At 42.8% G+C, this 26846-nt stretch overlaps 1 protein-coding gene across 3 annotated transcripts in view; it reads right to left on the bottom strand.

The window, feature by feature from the left end:
- The window catches only part of LOC126259233 (irregular chiasm C-roughest protein), a 1966280-nt gene that overhangs the window by 1472906 nt on the left and 466528 nt on the right, over positions 1-26846 (bottom strand). The window contains exon 1 of one of the 3 annotated variants that reach the window (XM_049955849.1): positions 139-226. The exons of 1 other annotated variant lie outside the window; for it this stretch is intronic. The gene's annotated coding sequence lies outside the window, so the exon portion shown is untranslated. One more of the 3 variants, XM_049955851.1, reaches the window with a different exon arrangement.

Below are 26846 nucleotides of genomic sequence, written 5' to 3'. Positions count from 1 at the left end.
TAAACACTGACGTAATGTCGTCGGGTCATCAGTCGAGGAATGGCCCCATCCTGATGTGACGTTTCGACGAGTTTCTCGCTCGCCATCTTCAGGAGCAGCAGTTGGCTGAGGCAGATAGCGCGGTGGAGTGGCACTCACCGGATGCTGGAGAGCGGCGGCCGAGCCGCGTATCCCGGCGATCCGTCGCGACTGCGGCTGCCGGCTACCCCGCCAGCGCTACGCGTCGCGCCGCCTCCGCCTCCGCCTCCACCACCACGCGCCGCGGCGCGGTCTAAATATACCACCGGCCGTCTGTAGACGGGTCGCATAGCCGACACACACACGGGCGTGCGCGCGCGCTCGCCCTCGCACGCATACGTACATACGCCAGCCACACTGTGTGCAGCGCTCGTAGCTGCTAGCCCCTGATGCTCGAGACTTGGTTTCATTCTTCGGCATAGCCAGAGTTTCTGGCAGTTTAATAAACGGCACACTGTCATACTCCAATTTCCGATTATGGCCGAAGAGCAAGAAGGAGTAGAGGAATGGCTCCTTTCCACGAAAGCCAATACTACACTGCGATCTAACTAGTAATTAGACACATAATGCGTGGGCGTACGGGTGTGCACTCGAGCGTGTGTGTGTGTGTGTGTGTGTGTGTGTGTGTGTGTGTGTGTGTGTGTGTGTGTGCGTGTGAACAGATAATATCAAATTAAAGAAAAGAAATCGTTATACAACTTGTGGAACGTAGGGACGAACGTAACTTTCGCATGAAAATGTCACTGCGAAGTAGCATAGCTCGATGACACTTAGACCATATATAGAAAGAACGGCTACACAGTACAGCGTATCCATAAATTGTCTTAACAACTTCGGAGTTTAATAACTTGACTGGATGCTTTGTGGAAATTATACTTAACTCTTTCATACAGTATTTGACGACTTCTTTGTTTACCTGTCACCGCCGCAGATCTTTCCTGAATCCGGCAGATCAAGATCCTGCCATAAGTTAAAGTTCGTGAGTTCACTCCCTTCGCAGCCCACAAGACATGAGGGAGAACAGAATTTTATCCAGCGAGTGGATAGTGGGCCGGGTGCTTACAAACTAAATCTAAACTTGGAACTGTTACAAGCAACAAGTAAATAACAGGTATCTGTCATTTGGTGGAGCGCAAGAAAACGTCTCTAGTGAACACTGCTCATCTACAGTCGATGAGTTGATCTATTTTGGTTAAGCTTCTCACAGTGTAAGGATACAATTTTACATTAATACGCCGCAGTTCCCTAACGGGGCAAGCAGTCACATTCCTTCAGAAATGTGTATAAAACGCGTAAATGTTTCACATTTGACCCAGTCCATTACGATAGCTGCCGGACGTAACTCCATGCTTCTGCTGGTCTGTCGACAGTGAGTCACGCCTCACGTCACATCCCAGCAATGTGATCTGCCAAGTGAGCGGAAGTAGTGCCACAGGCAGAAACTGTGACAGCAGTTATTTCAAGAGCGGATGCGAAGTTCAGTGAATGTTATTTGGGACCCACGTCTTGCGTTGCAGTTCCGTAATTTATTCACATCACGGTGTCCATTAATATCATGAAATATTGATTCCGAAATAAAGTGACTTTATGTTTATTTTGCCACCATTATCTAATGATCGTTCAATGGTGACGTAATAAAGGTGGAAAACTGTTACGAGAATACGCATGTCTTGACTTGAATTATGTCACGGTTTTTTTATAGAATAATGAGCTAGTAAGAAAACGAAATAATTTTTCTGTATAACCTGTTCTTTTTATTCTTCTTCTCCTTTCCTTATTAGCCGTCTCAGAACCATGCTATTTCAAATCAACTTTTCACCTTTCCTTGCTCCTGGACTTAAGCTTTCGCCCAGTAACCCCGCATTCGTTTCGAATGCTGTTTCCCCCTCGCTCGAATCTACATTTTTTAGTGTTTAAGCGTGCATTTTCTTGTAAACCAGTATGCTCTTTGAGCTTCGTATTGAGCGTAAAACGTTAGTGTATATCCTCAAGCGCTATTCGCACTTGCAGCACATCTTCTTCTACCTCGGTGAACCACGTTTCCTTAGTTCTCTTGTTGAAAAAATAGCAGAAGATACCATTGTTCCAACTTGGAAGATTCACACAGGCGCTATAGAAAAGCATACTCCTCACAAGAGTGCTGTCTGTGATCTTTCTACATGATTGTATCGTCTCCCCAATTCGCAATTTTCTACACAACCTCATTTTATACCTATTAACTTCCTGTAAGACTGTGAACTGACGAAAACTAAATATTTGCAGAATATGTAAATAAATAGCTAGTAGAACATCCAGAGAGTACACAATTTTTAATTTTCTCCGTTTAGCGGTTAAAGCCACTTGACAAATATATAGCGTCCACTCCTCGACCTTAAGTTCTTACAGCTTCGTCTAATGTCATACATGTCTTATTTTCTTAGGAAAAATATTAGTTATATCCTCATGAAAGTATATCTAGGGCTACAATATCAAGCAGTATTTCATACAACAAGATTGGTGGTGATAATATAAATATTTCAGTTGTTCTTATATATCACTGTACCGCGTACTCCTTCCATAACGAAACATACTAAGTTATAGGTCATAGTTCATAGTTTATCTGGTATTAGATTGAAATTCAAATTTCTTTGTCGTGTTAAATGTTTATGAGCTCTGCAATTATTTCGTAAATTAATGATAATGCTAGCGGAGACGGCAAGATACATTTCTTTATTCGAATATGACGAGAATACTTACGTAACTATATGCTGCAATATTATTTACTCAGTGTTTTCCGACAATGAAGGCACATTAATGTATCAATGTGCCATTCGTATCATAGAAACAAGCAACAGGTGTGAAGTGTTTCGATGACTACATGTTTTCCAGAATTTGTAGCGAACACACACCAGGAAATCGCTAATGATAAACGATGGTACGTAACAGGATAAAGAAAAAGAATTTCTCGATCAAAGATGTCACTTAGTCTTGGTTCCTTCATGGTGTGAAATCTCATACTTTATTGTTTTTAAACCATGTGCCTTTCCGGCACCGAAGCCGCGCTAGAGTATCAACGTGTACATTTTTAGGGTCAAACCATTTCATACCTATGATAGAATACTCACATCATCAATAGCAACCACGTCTCTCAAACGTCCACACCCAACCAAAAGCCGACCTTTATCTAGCGCGTGGGTTCCATTACGCGAATGGAAACAAGCAGATACTGCCTCCTGAAGTTTCACTGACGCCTCGGGCAGTGCCTACGAATTAATCCCGCCAAGATATTCTAGGAAATGTCCCTTTAGGGGAGCTCGCCAGCAGATTATTACTCTCTGATGATATGACCGCCCGAAGCCGCTGCAGGCGGCGCGGAATAATGCGTGGAGATAAATGAATAAGCGGATCTGCTGGTACGTCCAACGGCGACGCGACGCCACAAACAGTTCCGCAGTTGGGCTGCAGTTTTCGGTAAACGGATGCAGACGGTGGCATAATTTAGTGGCAGCCGGCTCGCTGCGTTCATTAAGAAGTTGGAAGCTTTATTTCTTTTCTTTGGAAAAACGGAAATGAAAGTTTTCCTTCCTCCTTACATACTTCATTACGAAGAAACTAATTTACTTACTCCTTCGTTTCTTGTTCTGTTAGTGCCAGACGAAATAAAGTCAAGGAAGGAAAACAAGAACGCGCGAGCTTCTAAGAGGGATCCGAGCCCGTCTCCGTGGAAGACCGGCCTTCAAGGGACGCGAGGGTAACCCGCTTCCGCAGTTCCTGCCCCCCGCCCCCTACCACTTTTCCCAGAGCCAGTACATCAAGTTTTTCTACGAAGAGAGGCAGGATACCATTCGCAGAAAATACGCGTACAGACTACGTGCTTAATATGTTCCTCGGCAACGGGCGCGGAATGAATGTCTCTCGAGAGCAGGGCAAAGTGGTGGCTGTTGTTTCATTGTGTTGGTTCCAGGAGGTAATAAACACAGTGGGAGGTCATGTGCTACAGGAGCGCCTCAGCAGGTCAGTCGCCGGTTATTGTTAATCAAATTGTATGGTACTTCGTGGCGTAGGGTAGCAGCCACAGACACAGAATTTTTATGAAGGGACTTAAAATCGTCCTTTAGGCAGAGGTGAACGTAATTACAATTACAGTCAGTTTATTTTCCTACCACAGAACGTAATCTAAAACAGAAGTCAGCTTTCGAACAAGATAATTAACCACGGCAAGCATCAACGATATACGCAAATTAAAGAAATTAAATTGCCAATAAATTCTACTGATGCGAATTTCACGCATTTTTCATCGTGACAACAGAAGAAAAATAACAAAAACTGAAACAATTTCACAATTAATAAAAATTTCAGTGACAAGAGCACAAGTTAGTTACTGCATTGACCTTTCAAATGTGTAGAAATGCTTGCAATTGTTACCTGTCTCTACCAATGCAAACCATTTCAAATGTGTAGAAATGCTTGCAATTGTTACCTGTCTCTACCAATGCAAACCATTTCTTTTATTTTTTATTTATTTGTTTATTTTTTTAATAAATTTAAGATTAAGAGCTTGTTGGATTTTACACCCAGTTACAATCTCTAGAACTGCTCCAGGCACAAAAATGCTTGATTACAAAATGTAGAAAATAAACGCTTCCCATTGCACTGTGTGCTTGAGATATCTTACGAAGGAAAGTAAGATTAGGATTTACTCCCGTCGACGTAGAATTCATTAGATACTGGATGTCTCCCGCAATGTTCGTTTCTCGTAACAAGTAAATCCATGTTAATATTATAAATGCGAAAGTTCGTTTGGCTATTATCTTGTCACCACTAAACTACAGCTTCGATTTTGATGAAATTTGGAGTGCAGACTGCTTGAACAATGTGGAAGAACACAAGCTACTTATTTACGAATAAAAGGCTTGAGCCCGCGGGAGTGGCCGTGCGGTTCTAGGCGCTACAGTCTGGAGCCGAGCGACCGCTACGGTCGCAGGTTAGAATCCTGCCTCGGGCATGGATGTGTGTGATGTCCTCAGGTTAGTTAGGTTTAATTAGTTCGAAGTTCTAGGTGACTGATAACCTCAGAAGTTAAGTTGCATAGTGCTCAGAGCCATTTGAACCAAAAGGCTTGTGTCTATACGTAATGACAGACTTTTCGTCACGACCATCCATAGCCACCCACTCGTGGTTGTGGTAGTAGATAGCCATTTGTCTCAAGTTTGACAGCGGTGCCTGGCATTGGGTGAGAGTGGCGAGAAAAAAATCTGCAAAATATGGAGCAATATACACTATTTCGTCAAAAGTATCCGGACACCTAACTGAAAATGACTTACAAGTTCGTGGCGCCCTCCAACGATAATGCTGGAATTCAGTATGGTATTGGCCCACCCTTAGCCTTGATGACAACTTCCACTCTCGCAGACATACGTTCAATCAGACACTGGAAGGTTTCTTGGGGAATGGCAGCCCATTCTTCATGGAATACTGCACTGAGGTCGGTGAGACCTGGCACGTAGTCGGCGTTCCAAAACATCCCAAAGGAATTCAATAGGATTCAAGTCAGGACTATGTGCAGGACCGTCCATTACATGGATGTTACTGTTTTGCAACCACTACGCCACAGGCCGTGCATTATGAACAGGTGCTCGATCATGTTGAAAGATGCAATCGACATCCCCAAATTGCTCTTCAACAGTGGGAAGCAAGAAGGTACTTAAAACATCATTGTAGCCCTGTGCTATGATGGTGCCACCCAAGACAACAAGGGGTGCAAGACCCCTCCATGAAAAATACGACCACACCATAACACCACCGCCTCCGAATTTTACTGTTGGCACCACACACGCTGGCAGATGACGTTCACTGGGCATTCGATATATCCACACCCTGCTGTCGGATCGCCACATTGTGTACTGTGATTCATGACTCCACACAATGTTTTTTCACTGTTCAATCGTCCAATGTTTACGCTCCTTACACCAAGCGAGGCGTCGTTTGTCATTTACCTGCGTAATGTGTGGCTTATGAGCAGCCGCTCGACCATGAAATCCAAATTTTATCACCTCCCGCCTAACTGTCATAGTACTTGCAGTGGATGCTGATGCAGTTTGGAATTCTGGGGTGTGACGGTCTGGATAGATGTCTGCCTATTACACATTACGACCCTCTTCAACTGTCGGCGGTCTCTGTCAGTCAACAGAAGAGATCAGCGTTACAGTTTTGTGCTGTACGTGTCCCTTCACATTTGCACTTCAGTGTCACATCGGAAACAGTGGACCTAGGAATATTTAGGAGTGAGGAAATTTCGCATACAGACGTATGACACAAGTGACACCCAATCACCTGACCACATTCGAAATCCGTGAGTTCCGCGGAGCGCCCCATTGTGCTCTCTCACCATGTCTAATGAGTACTGAGATCGCTGATATGGAGTACCTGGCAGTAGGTGGCAGCAAAATGCATGTAATATGAAATACTTATGTTTTTGGTGGTTGTAAGACGTCGTGGTCTCCTGACCTTCATTGCTTACATATTCCGCCCTCACGATCATATTCCGCACATCAAGACGCTTCATTCGAACCCAAACTCGGTAAGATAAAGTCAATGTTGTATGAATTCATGTAAACGATACGTAAATAACAAGTTAGCACACCGTGGTTGAAATACTCGAGGCTGGCATACACGCATACATTCCAGACACAATGGTCACAGGAGCTTTTAGTTTGAGAGAAGCAGACCGCACGCTGCGAGGCCGGTCCCTTCAGATGACGAGTCAAACTCGGCCACCAATGGAGCAGACAGCGTTTGCCCGAGTGAAAGGAAGAACGACCTCGTGTTCAGCTTAAAAGCAAATTCCGCTACATTGTGTGGGAGCGCCCAGCCTACGCATTCTTTACAAACAGAGCACGCAGTTTCAGAGATTTTCACAGGGAGACAGCAAACGCCAAACGCCGATGCTACATATTTCCGGATTGGTCGCCTTAAACGAAACGTCATTCTCCCGTTTTAGAAGAGCAGTGCTGATTGGCAGACGATATTTCTGACGCCTTGAGCTGAAGGAGTAATAGAAGAGACCGAAAGATATACCCCTTCACGTCTGGCGTGGAGAGGGGCCGTTCCATTGTCGCTCTTGGAGCAAGAACAACTAACGAGAGCGTGCGCGCTCGTACGTGTACTCAAAGAGCGAGGAACAAGTCTCTCCTCAGTACTCCACTGGGAGAGCACCTCTGTCGAGAGCGAATCGGAGTGTGACTCTATATTGAGTCCCTGTGGTTAAGCATTGTTCACTGTGTTGGCCGCCACACTTATTGTGCAGTGTGAACAGACAGAGTTATAGTTAAACGCCTGCGAGCGAATTTTTGAGTGGCATCACAGTGGACTGGTTATCTGACCGGTGCACCACGTCAATAGTTAGACTAGGGGCGAATAGGAGTCCTTGACTTGATCAAGGCGTAGGGAGAGTTTGACTAGCGAAAGTCAATCCAAATAGAACGAGAGTTATCTTATTTGTCAGCAGCGAGCGGTGCAGACAGCAGTCATCGCAGCTTACGGTATTGTGTGCTACAGCTCTTGCGAGCCCCATATTTCCTCCACAACAGTACACTTCACTGCATTTCACACACGACAGCCTCGACCATACCTAGCAGTAGGCACAGCTCTCAGCCATTCTGCCTAGTCAATAACAATCTTAAACTTTGTATAGAAATTTTATTAGCGAATTCTATCCGTGAGAGGTAACTTCACATTCCGAAAAGAACCCGGAAATAACTTGTTCAGTTAATAACTAGAGGTGCCATTGTGATTTTTCAGAATTTTAGCAAAAATGAATAATAATTTTCGTCATTTTCATGTTTTTCTTACACTAACTAGCACTACTCCAGTACCCAAGTATCCCACTAGTTATGTAATAAATTTTGTGAAATTTTGTGTCATTTTCTTACAGCGGATGAGTCCAGAAGATATTCATTGCTGAAAGTTTTTCCGGCATTTCTCTTTAGAGCGTTATGAGCTTCAGTCTGACTTCTGTAGTAGTGTGGGGGTGGAAATTGCATCTTGCAGGAGCCACAGGGTAAAGGGTACATCTCAGATTAATCCGTTGCGCAGAATGACAGAATAGCAACAACACACTCACAGGGTGTCCGAATACTTTTGTACACATAGTGTATACTCTAAGCAAAAGCTGTATGCTCTGTGACTTCTGAACTTTACTGTACATGTGAAAATGCATTTATTGTTTCATTCGTCCGATATAATATGATGCTTTGGCGGTTTCGTTGTTCAGACTTTAATAACGACGTGTAATATTAAATAGATCAGTTTCTAGTGTCTCAGTGCGTTTTCGTCCATCACACTTAACCGATGGTCAACGGACACACAAACAAAAAAATCCAGACAGACAGAAAGATAAAAATACACGTAACTGATGAATAATCGAACGGTACCCTACACTTACTCCTGATAAATATTCCGCTTGTTCTTCATAATTTAGTGCGTTTTCGTCAATCACTTTGTTTATTCTTTTTTTTTTTACTTTATTCTTTTATTGCTTCAGTCTTTCATTATTTATTATCAGCCACCATTGTATGGATAAAACACATTCAGGACTCTTGTCACAGCTGCATCGTGAATGAAACAATAAAAACATTTTACACATACGGTAACGCTCGTAAGTCATATGTTACTTACCTTTACCCAAGAGTATTTATTGCTTCGTATTTCACGGATTTTTACCCATCACACTAACCCATTGCCACGCACCGCGACTGAACTACCTTAGTAACAGGATAACTGCATTCATAACATCCTTAATGAGATATACGTCTTTATACATCTCATATCTAGAATTCACGCCTGCCCCTAAACCATATATATTCTGAGGCGGGCAACACCCGGGTTTTTCACCTAGTAAAGAATAAAAAATTCTAAGAGGGTGAAATATGGAACTGAACAACTTTTTTTTACATCTGTGAATATAACCCATGTTAAAAAATTACTAAATTTTCTGCGTAATTTGCACGTTGTATAATGTATATGTTTTTCAATATCAAGATGCGTAGATGTGCACTCCTGCCCTCGGCAGCATCATGCGTTGGCGCTGATTGGCTGGGTTTGTGGGAGGGGGGGGGGGGAGGGAGTGAAAGGAGGGGAGGAGGACGGAAACATCACGAGCTATGCTTACTCGAATAGGCAGACACACAGCGGGCAGCATATTTACTCACCGTCACTCATCGTAATTATGAGTGCAGCCGCATGATGAGTGATGTAGTAATATTGACGTTCAAATGCATTATACACTTCTGTGCAAAACCGGTCAGCGAGATCACACATAAAACTCAGTGATGACGATAAAAAACAGTTTTGTTGACCATTTTTGATCGCTAACATATTAGTTAATAGCTACTGAAATCGGTGATTACCATCTTCAGATCTGAAAGAAACTGACTACGTTCGTAATGATACTGACAAACTTAGATCATCTAAGCTTCAAATTTCAACGCATTACGTTTGAAACTGGTTTTTCTTCATGGATGAAGTTGCTAGTAAACAACGAAATTGGTTTTAGCTATTACGTCTGTGAGCAAGACTGTAAAATGAATAAGTCTTTAGCATTATAGAGATCTCTTTCATTGTTATTAGGGATCTTTTTTTTTTTTAAATTAGAGATCTATCCGTCATACTCATCGCAACAGGGGACAATTTCCCTCTCAGCAGTAGTCTGCTTTCCGTATTGTCCCACGAATTCACGCTTTTCTACGACGTGCCTCCTTAGCGTGGCTGCAGACGGTTTCCAGCTGCTTAGGAACCCCAGACGCTGCAAGCTTCGCTCATTTGTCGAAGTGCAAAGCCCTTCTGCCTTCGCCAATTTCGCAACGAAATGCCCCACTGTAGCATGTAGGTTAGCCGCCTGCGTATCGTCGTGGTTCACTTTCATCCCCACCACCAGTGGCTTGTGGAGCTACGCGTTGCCATCACATTCATCCATAACACTACAATTACTCCAAATACATTCATTACAATGACATGCAACTTTTACCTGCTACACACAAAGGCTGCTCATTTCCTCTTTTTTCCGTCTGTATTCACAACAACATCAAACGAAATAAGGATTAATGGACAGTCACTAAAGCTACATAGCTCACTTCGGTGCTACAGGAGTCCATCTTCAGGAACAAGGATGCCGGAATCGATCTAAATATGTAATATGCATCATTTCATTGATCTAGTGAGGAACTGCTCATCCATCCTTGTATGAATACATTGTCAATATGAATCGAGGTGTATTTGCACTTGTTGGTCGATGGACGTATGACTCTCAAAAATGTATGTTGTGGACACACTTTCCCGCACCTTCGTGCCTGCATATTGAACTTTTTAATTTGGAAATCGATAGACCAACAAATGGAAGTACGAAGGGTAGCAGTAAAGTTCTAGTTACCACTTCGGGGAAGATAAAGATACGTAACGTAACGTAAGATAAGTAACCTCTGGCGTGCCACAGGGGAGTGTTATGGGACCATTGCTTTTCACAATATATATAAATGACCTAGTAGATAGCGTCGGAAGTTCCATTCGGCTTTCGCGGATGATTCTGTAGTATACAGAGAAGTTGCAGCATTAGAAAATTGAAGAGAAATGCAGGAAGATCTGCAGCGGATAGGCACTTGGTGCAGAGTGTGGCAAATGACACTTAACATAGACAAATGTAACGCATTGCGAATACATTGAAAGAAGGATCCTTTATTGTATGATTATATGATAGCGGAACAAACACTGGTAGCAGTTACTTGTGTAAAATATCTGGGAGTATGCGTACCGAACGATTTGAAGTGGAATGATCATATAAAATTAATTGTTGGTAAGGTGGGTGCCAGGTTGAGATTCATTGGGAGAGTCGTTAGAAAATGTAGGTGGCTTACAAAACACTCGTTCGACCTATACTTGAGTATTGCTCATCAGTGTGGGATCCTTACCAGGTCGGGTTGACGGAGGAGATAGAGAAGATCCAAAGAAGAGCGGTGCGTTTGGTCACAGGGTTATTTGGTAAGCGTGATAGCGTTACGGAGATGTTTAGCAAACTCATGTGGCAGACTCTGCAAGAGAGGCGCTCTGCATCGCGGTGTAGCTTGCTGTCCAGGTTTTGAGAGGGTGCGTTTCTGGATGAGGTATCGAATATATTGCTTTCCCCTACTTACACCTCCAGTGGAGATAACGAATGTAGAGTTAGAGAGATTCGAGCGCGCACGGAGGCTTTCCGACAGTCGTTTCTCTCGCGAACAATACGCGACTGGAACAGGAAAGGGAGGTAATGACAGAGGCACGTAAGGTGCCCTCCGCCACACACCGTAGGGTGGCTTGCTGAGTATAAATATAGATGTAGATTTTTTTGTTTGTTTGCAGTATCCTCCTGGTGTCTGACATCGATATCGAGATAGACGCAGCGGCGTAGGCCTTCCATTGGTTTCGCATCCACACCGCACGTGGTGTAGACATCGCGTCAGTTGGCAAGTCCCTCTGGCGCCTTAAGCTAGGAGGAAAGTGTGCGCTCTTACCTCGTCCAGCTTTGTTGATGTTTCCGACGCTTTCCGATTGCCGAAGTTATTTTCGCCCACAGTTACTCACTTAACTCTTGTGGTTTGCTATTGTGGCTTTGTTCGTATGCCATTGACGATTCACCGCTCTCACGTTATGGATCACTCTCGGTTTGCCCTATCGGAATTGTGTACTGTCTTCGCCGTCGAGCACTTGGTCTTTGTGGCCGCTGGCCGTTACTCAGAAATCGACTTGCCGCACTTCCATACTTGTGTAACGCGTCAATAAATCTACAGTCCTGATGCATAATGAAATCACCGCGCCACAGTAATGTAGCAAGTCACTAGACAAGGAAAAACAAAATAAGAAAAGGAAGGAAGGAAGAAAGGAAGATTAGTATACAAAAAAAGTTAATCTAGATATTAACAAATATTTTTTTATCCCGGTAACAGGATTCAGTCAAACACAACCACCTTCAGACCATTCATCTCTGCAATAAACAAAATAGGTGATGTATGATACAGATAAACACGATGGAAACTAATATACCGCAACATAGGTAAAAGTTAAAATATGTTGATACACTTGGTGACGCGTTGAACGGGTCATTGGAGCTGCTGTGGTTACAAAAGGTACGAAACAGCAACTGCTGACTAGCATGTACATACTAGTGGTTATAAGTGGAAAGCTCCACTCACTGTTGCATACGCGATTGGTAGCGTAAACGAACGAACAAAAAAACTTATCAAATAGCGTGTATATAAAAGAAAAAACCTCTTACTGAGTATGCTCCACGGTACATATTTATTTTGTGTAGTAACTGTATTGCTGTATGATGTATTGTATGGTGATTAGTTGTAACATAGCCCGCATCTCGTGGTCGTGCGGTAGCGTTCTCGCTTCCCACGCCCGGCTTCCCGGGTTCGATTCCCGGCGGGGTCAGGGATTTTCTCTGCCTCGTGATGGCTGGGTGTTGTGTGCTGTCCTTAGGTTAGTTAGGTTTAAGTAGTTCTAAGTTCTAGGGGACTGATGACCATAGATGTTAAGTCCCATAGTGCTCAGAGCCAAGCCAGTTGTAACATACTTGGTCCATTTTGTTAATTTCACGGTTAGTGGTCTGAAACTTTTTACCAAGATAAATAAATACTAGTTGCAATCATGACTGACTATTTTTCGTTATACTTCTTAAGAAGAGCGCTGTAGTTCCAATATGACTTCAATAGGAAGACGAGTGTACAATGTCTTTAGAGACGAAGCAGAAACTCGCAGTAGCTAAGAATGAGCAAGGAAATCGGCCGTGTTCTTTCACAGGAACCATCCCGGCCTATGCATTAAGCGATTTAGGGCAACCACGGAAAACCTAAACCAGGATTGCCGAAAGGTGATTTGAATCATCGTCTTCGCGGAAAAAAAAAAATTGTGCAGCCCATTGGTAATGGGGAGATATGGTCCGTCATTTCAGTTTGGCTCTTCTAAGTGGCCTGCTACGGAACTCTGACGCGGAGATTTCAGTGTATGCCAGGACTGCAGACATTTACTTGAACACAAATAAAAAATTAGTAACTTTAGTTTTTCAAGGTCATAATTACATTTTTATGACTACCCCTCGTACAAATCCTCGTACACACACACACACACACACACACAGACACGAAGCTAAAGAGCTTGTGCACTTGTACGTATGTGCGTGCAGAGAGCGTGTGAGTGACATTTATAAGTTTAATAGCCATCTTAAACAATTATAAATTCCATTTCAGAACGACATCATCCTGTAATGAACACACTAATATCAGGGGCACTGAAATGAAAACGAGATAAATGGGAAAAAGTAAGCAACTGTTTATTATTTCAGAAGTAATGGTCATTGCTGTTAACACATTTATCCTTTTGTGTGACTAGAGGGTCAATGCCCTCATGGAAAAATGTCTGCGGTTGCCTCTGTAGCTATGCTGTACCCAAGTGCGCACCTCTTCGTTGGAAGCAAATCGGCGGCCATGAACTTCTTATTTCAGGGCTCCAACATTATGGAAATTGCGTGGGGAATGGTCAGGACTGTACGGAGGATGGGTAAAGGTTTCCCAGCGAAACTTTTGCAGCGTAGTCGAAACAACATCGTCAAGATGTTCCCGAACTTGTTGTTGGCAGGTTGTTTCGCTGGGAAGTACTTACACATCCTCTGTGCCGTTCTCATCATTCGCCATGCATTTACTTAATTTTGGAGCCCTGTTGTAAGACATGGTTCCGCAGGCAACCGCAAACATTTTTCCATCAATGACAAGAGTATGAAGGTAAGATTGTAATATGTACTCGTGTTTCCAATCGAATGAAACTGTTCGAAAGACGTGGATTTTTCGAAAAGAGTGATTAAAATATCGTTGACGATTGACTTTTGATAAAGTGTTAACCCAGGTTTCAGCGTAGATAACTACACCTTCTTCAGAACAACAATAAAACCCACAAGTGCCTAAGAAGACCTTAGTCAATGATTAAAAGAACACCATAGCTATACACTTATAAACGACAAAGAAAAGGAAAACACAAACAGTACATATGTACGAAGTCAAAACCACTTAATGGTGTACGCTCCACCTTACACCGGCCTATGTTCGATGGACCATGACCCGCCATAAACTGCAGCTACAAACGGTCGCTCACTTACAAGCCTGACATGCCCAAGACAAGGGAAGTTACTTGAATGCGCATGCGCATACGAATACGAGAAAGTTTATACAAGGGTCGGGGCTAAATAGCCCATATATTCCCATCGGTGGATCAACGTATAACAAAAAATGAAATGGATAGAACAAGAGACGAGGTAAATAGGAGATGAAACCTAAAAATAGCCAAAAAATTGGTTCAAATGGCTCTGAGCACTACGGGACTTAACATATGAGGTCATTAATCCCCTAGAACTTAGAACTACTTAAAACTAACTAACCTAAGGACATTATACACATCCATGCCCGAGGCAGGATTCGACCCGCGACCGTAGCGGTCGCGAGGTTCCGGACTGAAGCGCTGAAGCGCCTAGAGCCGCTTGGCCACCGCGGCAGGCTAAAAATAACCGCACACGGTTGCTTATGCTAGTAACAAAACTTATATATGAAGCTACCTATGACAAGTCCGGATGAAGAATGGGTAGTTCTGAGAGATGAAGTAGTGAAGGCAGCAGAGCATCATGTAGGTAAACAGATGAGGGATAGTAGAAATCCTTGAGTAACAGAAGAAATATTGAATTTAATTGATGAAAGGAGAAAATATAAAAATGCAGTAAATGAAGCAGGCAAAAAGGAATACATACGTCTCAAAAATGAGATCGACAGGAAGTGCAAAATGGCTAAGCAGGGATGGCTAGAGGACAAATGTAAGGATGTAGAGGCTTATCTCACTAGGGGTAAGATAGATACTGCCTACAGGAAAATTAAAGAGACATTTGGAGAAAAGAGAACCACTTGTATGAATATCAAGAGCTCAGATGGAAACCCAGTTCTAACCAAAGAAGGGAAAGCAGAAAGATGGAAGGAGTATATAGACGGTCTATACAAGGGCGATGTACTTGAGGACAATATTATAGAAATGGAAGAGAATGTAGATGAAGATGAAATGGGAGATACGATACTGCGTGAACAGTTTGACAGAGCACTGAAAGACCTGAGCCGAAACAAGGCCCCGGGAGTAGACAACATTCCATTAGAACTACTGACGGCCTTGGGAGAGCCAGTCCTGACAAAACTCTACCATCTGGTGAGCAAGATGTATGAGACAGGCGAAGTACCCTCAGACTTCAGGAAGAATATAATAATTCCAATCCCAAAGAAAGCAGGTGTTGACAGATGTGAAAATTACCGAACTATCAGTTTAATAAGTCACAGCTGCAAAATACTAACACGAATTCTTTACAGACGAACGGAAAAACTGGTAGAAGCGGACCTCGGGGAAGATCAGTTTGGATTCCGTAGAAACGTTGGAACACGTGAAGCAATACTGACCTTACGCCTTATCTTAGAAGAAAGATTAAAGAAAGGCAAACCTACGTTTCTAGCATTTGTAGACTTAGAGAAAGCTTTTGACAATGTTGACTGGAATATGAAACTTCCTGGCAGATTAAAACTGTGTGCCCGACCGAGACTCGAACTCGGGACCTTTGCCTTTCGCGGGCAAGCGCTTGCCCGCGAAAGGCAAAGGTCCCGAGTCCGAGTCTCGGTCGGGCACACAGTTTTAATCTGCCAGGAAGTTTCATATCAGCGCACACTCCGCTGCAGAGTGAAAATCTCATTCTTGACTGGAATACTCTCTTTCAAATTCTAAAGGTGGCAGGGGTAAAATACAGGGAGCGAAAGGCTATTTACAATTTGTACAGAAAGCAGATGGCAGTTACAAGAGTCGAGGGACATGAATGGCCAGCAGTGGTTGGGAAGGGAGTGAGACAGGTTTGTAGCCTCTCCCCAATGTTATTCAATGTGTATATTGAGCTAGCAGTAAAGGAAACAAAAGAAAAATTCGGAGTAGGTATTAAAATCCATGGAGAAGAAATAAAAACTTTGAGGTTCGCCGATGAGATTGTAATTCTGTCAGAGACAGCAAAGGACTTGAACGGAATGCACAGTGTCTTGAAAGGAGGATATAAGATGAACATCAACAAAAGCAAAACGAGGATAATGGAATGTAGTCGAATTAAATCGGGTGTTGCTTAGGGAATTAGATTAGGAAATGAGACGCTTAAAGTAGCAAATGAGTTTTGGGGAGCAAAATAACTCACGATGATCGAAGTAGAGAGGATATAAAATGTAAACTGGTAATGGCAAGGAAAGCGTTTCTGAAGAAGAGAAATTTATTAACATCGAGTACAGATTTAAGTGTTAGGAAGTCATTTCTGAAAGTATTTGTATGGAGCGTAGCCATGTATGTAAGTGAAACGTGGACGATAAATAGTTTAGACAAGAAGAGAATAGAACCTCTCGAAATATTATGCTACGGGAGAATGCTGAAGATTATATGGATAGATCACATAAATAATGAGGAGGTATTGAACAGAATTGGGGAGAAGAGAAATTTGTGGCACAACTTGACTAGAAGAAGGGATCGGTTGGTAGGACATGTTCTGAGGCATCAAGGGATCACAAATTTAGCAATGGAGGGTAGCGTGGAGGGTAAAAATCGTAGAGGGAGGCCAAGAGATGAATACGCTAAGCAGATTCAGAAGGATGTAGGTTGCAATAGGTACTGGGAGATGAAGAAACCTGCACAGGATAGGGTTGCATGGAGAGCTGCATCAAACCAGTCTCAGGACTGAAGACCACAAGAACAACAATCTATGACAAACAGGAGAAACTCTTAAAAACTATACCTAAAGCCGGTAGCTAGCCGGGGGGGGGGGGGGGGGGGGGTGAGGCTGAGGGAACTTCAAGCTGTTCATCTTCTTTCTTTTTATCCTCATTTTGCTTTTACGATGAAGGTGAATTTAGCCCGTTGAAGACCTTACGTTTTATCCCTATATCTTTATTACCACGACGTCTTTACATTACGTCCCCTCAGTCCCCACCCTCCCCCCTAGGCTAGCTAGTGGTTTAAGGTATAGTTTTTAAGAGTTTCTCCTGTTTGTCATAGGTAGCTTCATATATAAGTTTATTTACTAGCATAAGCAACCGTGTGCGGTTATTTTTAGGTTTCATCTCCTATTTAGCTCGTTTCTTGTTCTATCCATTTCATTTTTTGGTATACGTTGATCCATCGTTGGGAATATATAGGCTATTTAGCCCCGACCCATGTATAAACTTTCTCGTATTCGTATGCGCATACGCATTCAAGTAACTTCCCTTGTCTTGGGCATGTCAGGCTTGTAAGTGAGCGACCGTTTGTAGCTGCAGTTTATGGCGTGTCATGGCCCATCGAACATAGGCCGGTGTGAGGTGGAGCGTACACCATTAAGTTAAGTAGTGGTTTTGACTTTGTACATATGTACTGTTTGTGTTTTCCTTTTCTTTTTCGTTTATAAATGTATAGCTATGGTGTTCTTTTAATCATTGAGAAAGGTCTTCTTTGGCACTTGTGGGTTTTTATTGTTGTTCTGACGAAGGTGTAGTTATATACGTCGAAACCTGGGTTAACACTTAACACTAGGTGATTTTTCGCAATCGAGGCGGGTTTTTAGTTTTTGAATATTTTTCGACATACTCGCTGGGCTGAACAGAGAAGAACTTTACATTACGTTACCGTTTGAAGTTGTTACCAGATCTTCGTCGATGTTGTCCAGCGAAGACGGCGGTCTGGGGAACGTCGGAGAAGTAACAAGAGCGGGGAGGGCGCCTTAATCCGGCAGCTAACAAGGGACGGACCCTGCGCTCCCAAATACAGACGGACGCCGGGGGGCGGGAGGATTGACCGAGGTGGTGGCGCTGGCAGTCCCTCCCAACTGCGCAGAATTAAGCGGCGCTAAATAAAACAACTCGTAACGAGATTGTTGTCACTGGCGGCCCGCGGGCCAGTTAGTCGCACGCGCGCGGCCTGCTGATGAACGCCGCCGAAACTGCGCCCGCAACAAACGACGCCGAGACGCGACGCGAATGGTCCGGCGAGGCCGGCCCGAGAGGAATTACCTAGCCGACACGGCGCGGCGCGGCGGTGCTCCCGGCCGAGTGGGGAGAGCTTCTTCAAAGGCACCTCAGATTCCCGACCACTCCACCCTCTCTCCCCTGGAAGACGCTCCATGTTTTCAATTTTAGTGAGCCTCGAGGGCGCTGCTGCCTACGCAGCGTCGGAAAAAAGGGAGAGCCGAGTAAGAGGCGAGCCTAAGCTCTGTTTGAGGCAGCGGTGCGTGAAGCCGTCCAGTCTCATGTAGTTGCTTCCTCCTGCCCGTTTCGTCAGGTAGCGAAGGGCAGAATCAAAGACGACAGTTTAAGGATGGGTACAAGTTTTGATAAGGATGGGGACAGAAAACCACAGCTTACATCTGAATGTACTAATCACGGCGATTATATTAACAATAGGGATAGAGGTTATGTATAATTGTGTAGATGACCAATTTTTTTTTTATTTCTCTCTGGAAAGAAGGCACCGGGAGTAGACAACATTCCATTAGAACTACTGACGGCCTTGGGAGAGCCAGTCCTGACAAAACTCTACCATCTGGTGAGCAAGATGTATGAGGCAGGCGAAATTCCCTCAGACTTCAAGAAAAATATAATAATTCCAATCCCAAAGAAAGCAGGTGTTGACAGATGTGAAAATTACCGAACTATTAGTTTAATAAGTCACAGCTGCAAAATACTAACACGAATTCTTTACAGACGAATGCAAAAACTGGTAGAAGCGGACCTCGGGGAAGATCAGTTTGGATTTCGTAGAAACGTTGGAACACGTGGTGCAATACTGACCTTACGCCTTATCTTAGAAGAAAGATGAAGGAAAGGCAAACCTAGGTTTCTAGCATTTGTAGACTTAGAGAAAGCTTTTGACAATGTTGACTGGAATACTTTCTTTCAAATTCTAAAGGTGGCAGGGGTAAAATACAGGGAGCGAAAGGCTATTTACAATTTGTACAGAAAGCAGATGGCAGTTATAAGAGTCGAGGGGCATGAAAGGGAAGCAGTGGTTGGGAAGGGAGTGAGACAGGGCTGTAGCCTCTCCCCGATGTTATTCAATCTGTATATTGAGCTAGCAGTAAAGGAAACAAAAGAAAAATTCCGAGTAGGTATTAAAATCCATGGAGAAGAAATAAAAACTTTGAGGTTCGCCGATGAGATTGTAATTCTGTCAGAGACAGCAAAGGACTTGGAAGAGCAGCTGAACGGAATGCACAGTGTCTTGAAAGGAGGATATAAGATGAACATCAACAAAAGAAAAACGAGGATAATGGAATGTAGTCGAATTAAATCGGGTGATGCTGAGGGAATTAGATTAGGAAATGAGACGCTTAAAGTAGCAAATGAGTTTTGGGGAGCAAAATAACTCACGATGGTCGAAGTAGAGAGGATATAAAATGTAGACTGGTAATGCCAAGGAAAGCGTTTCTGAAGAAGAGAAATTTATTAACATCGAGTACAGATTTAAGTGTTAGGAAGTCGTTTCTGAAAGTATTTGTATGGAGCTTAGCCATGTATGTAAGTGAAACGTGGACGATAAATAGTTTAGACAAGAAGAGAATAGAACCTCTCGAAATATTATGCTACGGGAGAATGCTGAAGATTAGATGGATAGATCACATAAATAATGAGGAGGTATTGAACAGAATTGGGGAGAAGAGAAATTTGTGCACAACTTGACTAGAAGAAGGGATCGGTTGGTAGGACATAGTCTGAGACATCAAGGGATCACCAATTTAGTATTGGAGGGCAGCGTGGAGGGTAAAAATCGTTTAGGGAGACCAAGAGATGAATACTCTAAACAGATTCAGAAGGATGTAGGTTGCAGTAGGTACTAGGAGATGAGGAAGCTTGCACAGCATAGAGTGGCATGGAGAGCTGCATCTAACCATTTGGACTCAAGACCACAACAACAACAACAACAACAACAGCAATTGACATTTCAGCGTTGTAGACATTGTAAAGTGATTTAGCAACTAAAATATGCATTTCAGCATCCGTACATTATCTTAAGAAATGAAAACTTGAATATATCGCTTTATTGGCCAGAAGTCCCCATCAGGGAAGGTTGGCCACCTAGTACAAGCCATTTTATTTGACGCAACTTGGATGACTTGCATGTTGTTGTTGACGATGATGACAACACATGATCTGCCCGTAAGTGGAGATAATCCGCTACCCGGCTAGGAATCGAAAGTGAGGCCCCGCTATCAAGTGTCAGCCATGTTGACAACTAGATCAGGATTCGTTGACAGTACTGTCACGGCACTGAATAGTAAGGCGTAGAAATTAGAATCGTTTTAAAACTCATTAACACCGCCAAAGGTAGAAATCAAGTCATGCCAGAGACAAAGGCAGTATGATACAAGTGGGTGAGGCCTTTGACACATTACGACACTGTCTACCGAATGAGAACATGCATTCAACAGAAAAAAGATGGTGACAAAAAACCAAAGATAGGTAGACAGGCATATTCGTTAGCTCTATAAACATGACGCAAGGAACTCTGCGTCTTATGCAGGATCATGTACCGAGTAACTGACACAGCAGTTAACTGCCTCTTATCTGACTATAGCATAACAAGGAGGACACATGTAGTCATTACGAACCGAGCCTCGAGTCATAACCTCTCTTTAGCTTCCTGTAAGTATTCCAGGTTTCCAACTCTCAGAATGAATTGATCATTGGGATCTATGGCATTCACAATAATAGCACTCGATTCCATGAGTATGGTACTGTAGTGAATCTATGTCCTAGATGCTCCAGCACACTATGGCGTAGATGATGATGTGCTCGAGATGGTGTTCTTCATGCTGCTCGCTGCCTACAATCTACTGATGGAGAAACTTTCTTTTGACAACACAACATTGCAGGATGCTGCCAGCACTGAAATTCAGTAAAGGAACGGGCAAAACGGCCTGTTGGGATCCACATTCAATACTCCGGCACCTTCCGATGTTGAAATCTGCCAGGACATCGGGATTGGATCAACCGACCACACGACTACCGCAGGTACTTCGCGAATGGGTCATCAAGGGTCATCATAGGATGGGAGTCTGACCGAGGACACCCCAGCAGTCAGTACAAGACCACTTGGTGCTGGGCAATGGCCGTCTCTGCTCGCCGGCAACCTTCCATTGCCCCATGATCGCTAACATCTTCTGAGCTGACTGGACAGACGTCAGCTAGAATCCAACACACAGCTGAATGAGCACCAGCCAGGGCTGGTGCATAAGGACGACGACAGCTTGTAACCATTATGAATAAATGACTGAATTCTTCTAATGTTTTACTAGTGTTGAAGACACTTCACAGGTTCTCAACAGAGATGTCTCTGCTTGGCACCTCTGTAGTACATTACAACAACACATGTTATAGAAACAACTACCAGCCACTAACTTCATAATATTTTTAATAAACGAAAAGCACCAGTTTGCTTTTGTTCTACAATATTACTTTTATTGCTAACCGGTTTTCGGCTTACAAGGCCATCTTCAGACATTTGGCCTTGTAAGCCGAAAACCGGTTAGCAATAAAAGTAATATTGTAGAACAAACTGGTGCTTTTCATTTATTATAATGTTGTTCTGCCAAGAACCGACGGAAGATTCTGTTAATATCATAATATTTTTCTTTAACATATTCCATTGTTTCTTGCCGTTACCGGTTGTGAGCGTTTTGGTCACCATCAGATAGCTTCACTCTATTCACAGGACGAATTGTTAACCACCTGTGCAACGCTCTGGACGGTTGTATGAACCAACATGATAATGCACCCTGTACTAAGGCAGGTATGTGGACAATGACATTCCTGAAATGGTCTGGCCTATCCAGAGTCCGGACCTGAAATGCAACGCCTTTGGGATGAGTTAGAACATCCACTTCGCTTCACATCCCAGCGTCAGTCATGGCTACCAGATCTGCTTCTGGCTCTTGAGGAAGAATGGCCTGCGAGTCCAGACATAACTACACCTCACTGAAAGTGTCTTAGCAGAGTTCAAGCAGCAATAAAGCTGAAGGGTGGACACATTCCTTATTAATATCCTCTAATAAGCGTCCAGATACTTCTGATCAAATAGTGTACTCATATGCCAACAATATTATGAGGACATTTATTGGTATATACGCATTGGTGTTGTGTGATCTTGTACTGTCCCAGATGACATAACCCTAGGGCTTTTTATTCGTAGTTACTTCTCTGAAGAAAAGGTGCACTAAATTTTTCATATAGATATCGTAAGTAATTGTTTAATGGAAAAGACACGTCCACTTATTCGGTTGTCTCTAATTGGACTCTACAGCCTTGTTTGCAGGTACTGAAACGTGCAGCAAGAACTGGATATTGGTATTCGAAGCATTCACGGAACTGGTCAGCTGAATTGTTGGTACTATGACGACAGCATCCACAAATGCGGGGATCGATTTCCGAACTGGTCTGTAGTTTTAATTTAGAATTTTTGTTCAGGCTACAAATATACTCTGCTGCTCTTTCATTTGTCGCTCTGATTGCCAGAAGACAGAAACAGCTATGAGCGCTCGGTATTTGACAGCTGGCCTGATATGAGTCTTTCGGTATGTTCCCATAACTGACACAAGCGTATTGGCCGAATTGCTGAAAAATTAAACAATAAACTCTAGCAGAAAGAAAATTATATTTCGATATTCATCTCCCACACGTTTTGATGTGTGTGTGTGTGTGTGTTGTCTCGTCACCCGTGATGACTTTTTCCAGAAAACAGTTGTCCGCGCGTTTTGTATTTCAGTCACGTCGCGGCAGGCGTCCACTGGTGTTTTCTTACGGGAGTCATCGTATGCGGGACAAACTTTACACACACTTTGCTCATTTTCAATACGTTCTGGAAAATGTCCCCAGCACCTAATTTAGAGATGTTGCACCATTGTAATTTGTTACAGAAAACGTTGACACATTATAGTAGCATGTCTGCTACTTAACACTGCCTCATTAAATTTGACTGGTCGGACGTAAATCTGTTGTTTAAAATTGTTTGTTCAAGCTGACACCATAGTTACTGTGTTAACGTCGCTTATACGCCAGGCTCGGAACTTTTTGGTCGGAGTATCTAGTATACGAGTTTATTTTAGTTTGTGTGGTTTATACTAGTAGCTGTAGTTCGATGTTATGTAAATGTTCCTAACCTGAAATGGAAATCAATATGATCTTATTATGCGTGTAGCACAGTGATGTCATTGATCTCTGATGTTCATTCACTTTACAGAGTAATACTTCTGATATCCTATGTGGTTGCTGATACCAGCACACCTTTTGTGAGACCCATCATCAAGAATATGTTCTAAGTTTGGTTGCAAATGAACTGAATGAGAAATGTACGAGAAACATGCACAGATTTTATTAATAAATGAGAAAAACCATACTCATAGAAGTACGACTATTGTGTGAAGAACGACTGTTGTTACTGATGTTGTTACAGCTGCTGCTGTTGTTACTACGATCTTCAGTTCTAAGACTGATTTAATGCAGCGTTCCACGCAAGTCTGTTCTGTGAAAGCCTCTTCGTCTCTGCATGTCTACTACAACCTACATCCATCTGAATCGATTTACTGTACTCAAGCCTTGATCGCCATCTGCAGTATAACGTTTCCAGCAAAAAACATTTGTAGTACCGTATCCTGAGTTCCTGATGCTAAATGAGACATATACTTATGTTAACGAAATGGTCCGTCGTTTCTTGGTAGAACAACACTATAATAAATAAAAATCAGCTTTTATTCTACACTACTATTTATTGTGTTAGCTGGTTTACATTTATGTCTGATGATGGCCTTGTAAGCCAAAAACCGGTTAACACGATAAATTAATACTGTAGAACAAAAGCAAACATACTGTTACGTTTCAATCTACAATAGAAGCGATGACTTCTTGTTTTTGCGTTGTTGTTGTTGTTGTGGTCTTCAGTCCTGAGACTGGTTTGATGCAGCTCTCCATGCTACTCTATCCTTCTTCATCTCCCAGTACCTACTGCAGCCTACATCCTTCTGAATCTACTTAGTGTATTGTTATATTACCCAAGAGGACGCCATCATCATGTAATCATACAGTAAAGCTGCATCCCCTCGGGAAAAATTACGGCTGTAGTTTCCCCTTGCTTTCAGCAGTTCGCAGTACCAGCACAGCAAGGCCATTTTGGTTAGTGTTACAAGGCCAGATCAGTCAATCATCCAGACTGTTGCCCCTGCAACTACTGAAAAGGCTGCTGCCCCTCTTCAGGAACCACATGTTTGTCTGGCCTCTCAACAGATACCCCTCCGTTGTGGTAGTACCTACGGTGCGGCTATCTGTATCGTTGAGGCACGCAAGCCTCCCCACCAACGGGAAGGTCCATGGTTCATGGGGGGGTTTTTGCGTTAGTAGACTGAATTCTTGAACCAAACCCTATAAACAACAGATAAACTTTAATGGTGGACTTTCGGGCGCTCAACCGAGTTGTCGATTCCTTTCTAATACAGCATTTCGACGATCGATTCTGTCGTATGTTTAAGTCGGTCTGATTGGATTCCAGTCAGCTAGTACGCATAACAACACATCAGGCAGCACCCGAAGTAGATGACTGGATCGGTCATCGAAATGTTGTGCATAAAAAAAAACAAAGTTTAAAAAGCATGAAATGAAATTTAGATTAAAAACTTAAGTAATTTTTGACACAAAGAAACCTTTAAAAATTAAAAAATATTATATTATTGCCTCTTTAAGTTCAATGTAAGTAGTAATATTTCGATCCAAGCGTCGTCGCGTGGGGGGACCGCTAAATAAATAATAATCATAAAAAAAGTTAACAGTAGCTATCGTTTCTAGAACAGCATACTTTAATTACTGCTAGGTACATGTGTCTTATGTTTGGTTGCCGGCCCTTGTGGCTCAGCGGTTCTAGGCGCTTAAGTCTGGAACCGCGCAACCGCCACGGTTGCAGGTTCGAATCCTGCCTCGGGCATGGATGTGTGTGATGTCCTTAGGTTAGTTAGGTTTCAGTAATTCTAAGTTCTAGGGGACTGATGACCTCACATGTTAAGTCCCATAGTGCTCAGAGCCATCTGAACCATTTTTTGTTTGGTGTCATCCTTTGCAATCCTGCGCGCTCTGCTTCCAAGCCTTAAAATAGTAAAGTTGTGAATATTTGATATCCAAAATATAAAAACCAATCGATCTATAATTACCCATTTATTTTATATCATATTTTACATAATTACCTACGAACTTAGTCTTATCCATTAATGTATCTTATGACGCTTATGTCCTGCATAAGCTATAAGGAGTGGCGACAATTCTAAATCAAATCGGAAGAAAGTGGGCCGGCATTGTACTGTCCCTAAATAGGCTGCCTAAACTATTGGGGCAAAATCATTTGGTTTAGTACTAGATTGTAGACCTCAAAAAGAACTGCAAAAAATTTTGCGAGAGCATGTGTTTATCCTTTACACTTGAGTCACAGTCTCCCTTCTCCTGCCCTGTAGGTGCTGTAACGGCAACTTCAAAAGACAAAAATCATCATTGTTGGTCAACCGTAAAAGAAATACATATGTCCTCGCGGACTTTTATTTAGATCTTTTTGACCTCTACACTCTGGTACTACGTAACTTGATGTACCTCATATGTATTGCGTAGAATGTATCAAGAGGGCGCACTGTCGGAAAAAAGTTTTACTTAATTTAGCTGATGAAACTTAAACGGGCGAACAGACTTTAATGAAACATAGCTAAAAACCATCTCGATTACACTAGCTTACAAATAAAGTAAATGTATTAATATTGGAGTTCTAGTCTGGAAGCTACGATGGCACATAGAGATACACAGATAAACACCTTAACACTTTCAGACCCTCTGGCTTCACTTGAGTACATTAACTTTCACTTTGTCTTAGTTGCAAAACAAGTATTTTTTCCCGATGGAAACCTGAGGTACACGTTTGTGAATGTTTAGCCTTTCCATCATGAGCAAGAGCTGCCAACTATTGGTCATCGCTATGAAAATATCAGCACGTTTGTGTGGCAGTGCGCAGCAGCTCGTAACTATCAGAACACACGAACATGGTTGGTTCGCCGTAAATCACCGCATAATGCAATATTGTTAAGGTTATTTTGCATGGTAATCATTGAATTATCATTTTACTAGAATGAGATTTTCACTCTGCAGTCGAGTGTGCGCTGGTATGAAACTTCCTGGCAGATTAAAACTGTGTGCCGGACCAAGACTCGAACTCGGGACCGTTTCATATCAGCGCACACCTCACTGCAGAGTGAAAATCTCATTCTGGAAACCTCCCCCAGGCTGTGGCTAAGCCATGTCTCCGCAATATCCTTTCTTTCAGGAGTGCTAGTTCTGCATGTTTCGCAGGAGAGCTTCTGTAAAGTTTGAAAGGTAGGAGACGAAGTACTGGCAGAAGTAAAGCTGTGAGGACGAGGCGTGAGTCGTGCTTGCGTAGCTCAGTTGGTAGAGCACTTGTCCGCGAAAGGCAACGGTCCACAAATTTAGCCAAGGCTACAAAGTATGTTTTGGGAACTTATACATAATTTTGTATATATGTTGTATCTAAAATCATTACGAAAATCATCTAAGAGCATTATCAAATAAAGTAAAATTTTTCTTCCTCCAGGAAAAATTCAGGTCTGAAAAGGTTAGTCTTATAACATCCCTCTGTTTGCGTCGGGGGTTAAAGATGGAGTCAGGAACTCGACTGAAGACTCTAAAGCACACTATTCATCAACCGAGAAACCT

Source organism: Schistocerca nitens, chromosome 5, assembly GCF_023898315.1.
Source record: "Schistocerca nitens isolate TAMUIC-IGC-003100 chromosome 5, iqSchNite1.1, whole genome shotgun sequence".
NCBI classification, from domain to species: Eukaryota; Metazoa; Arthropoda; class Insecta; order Orthoptera; family Acrididae; genus Schistocerca; species Schistocerca nitens.
This window is presented reverse-complemented; position numbering and strand designations above follow the sequence as displayed.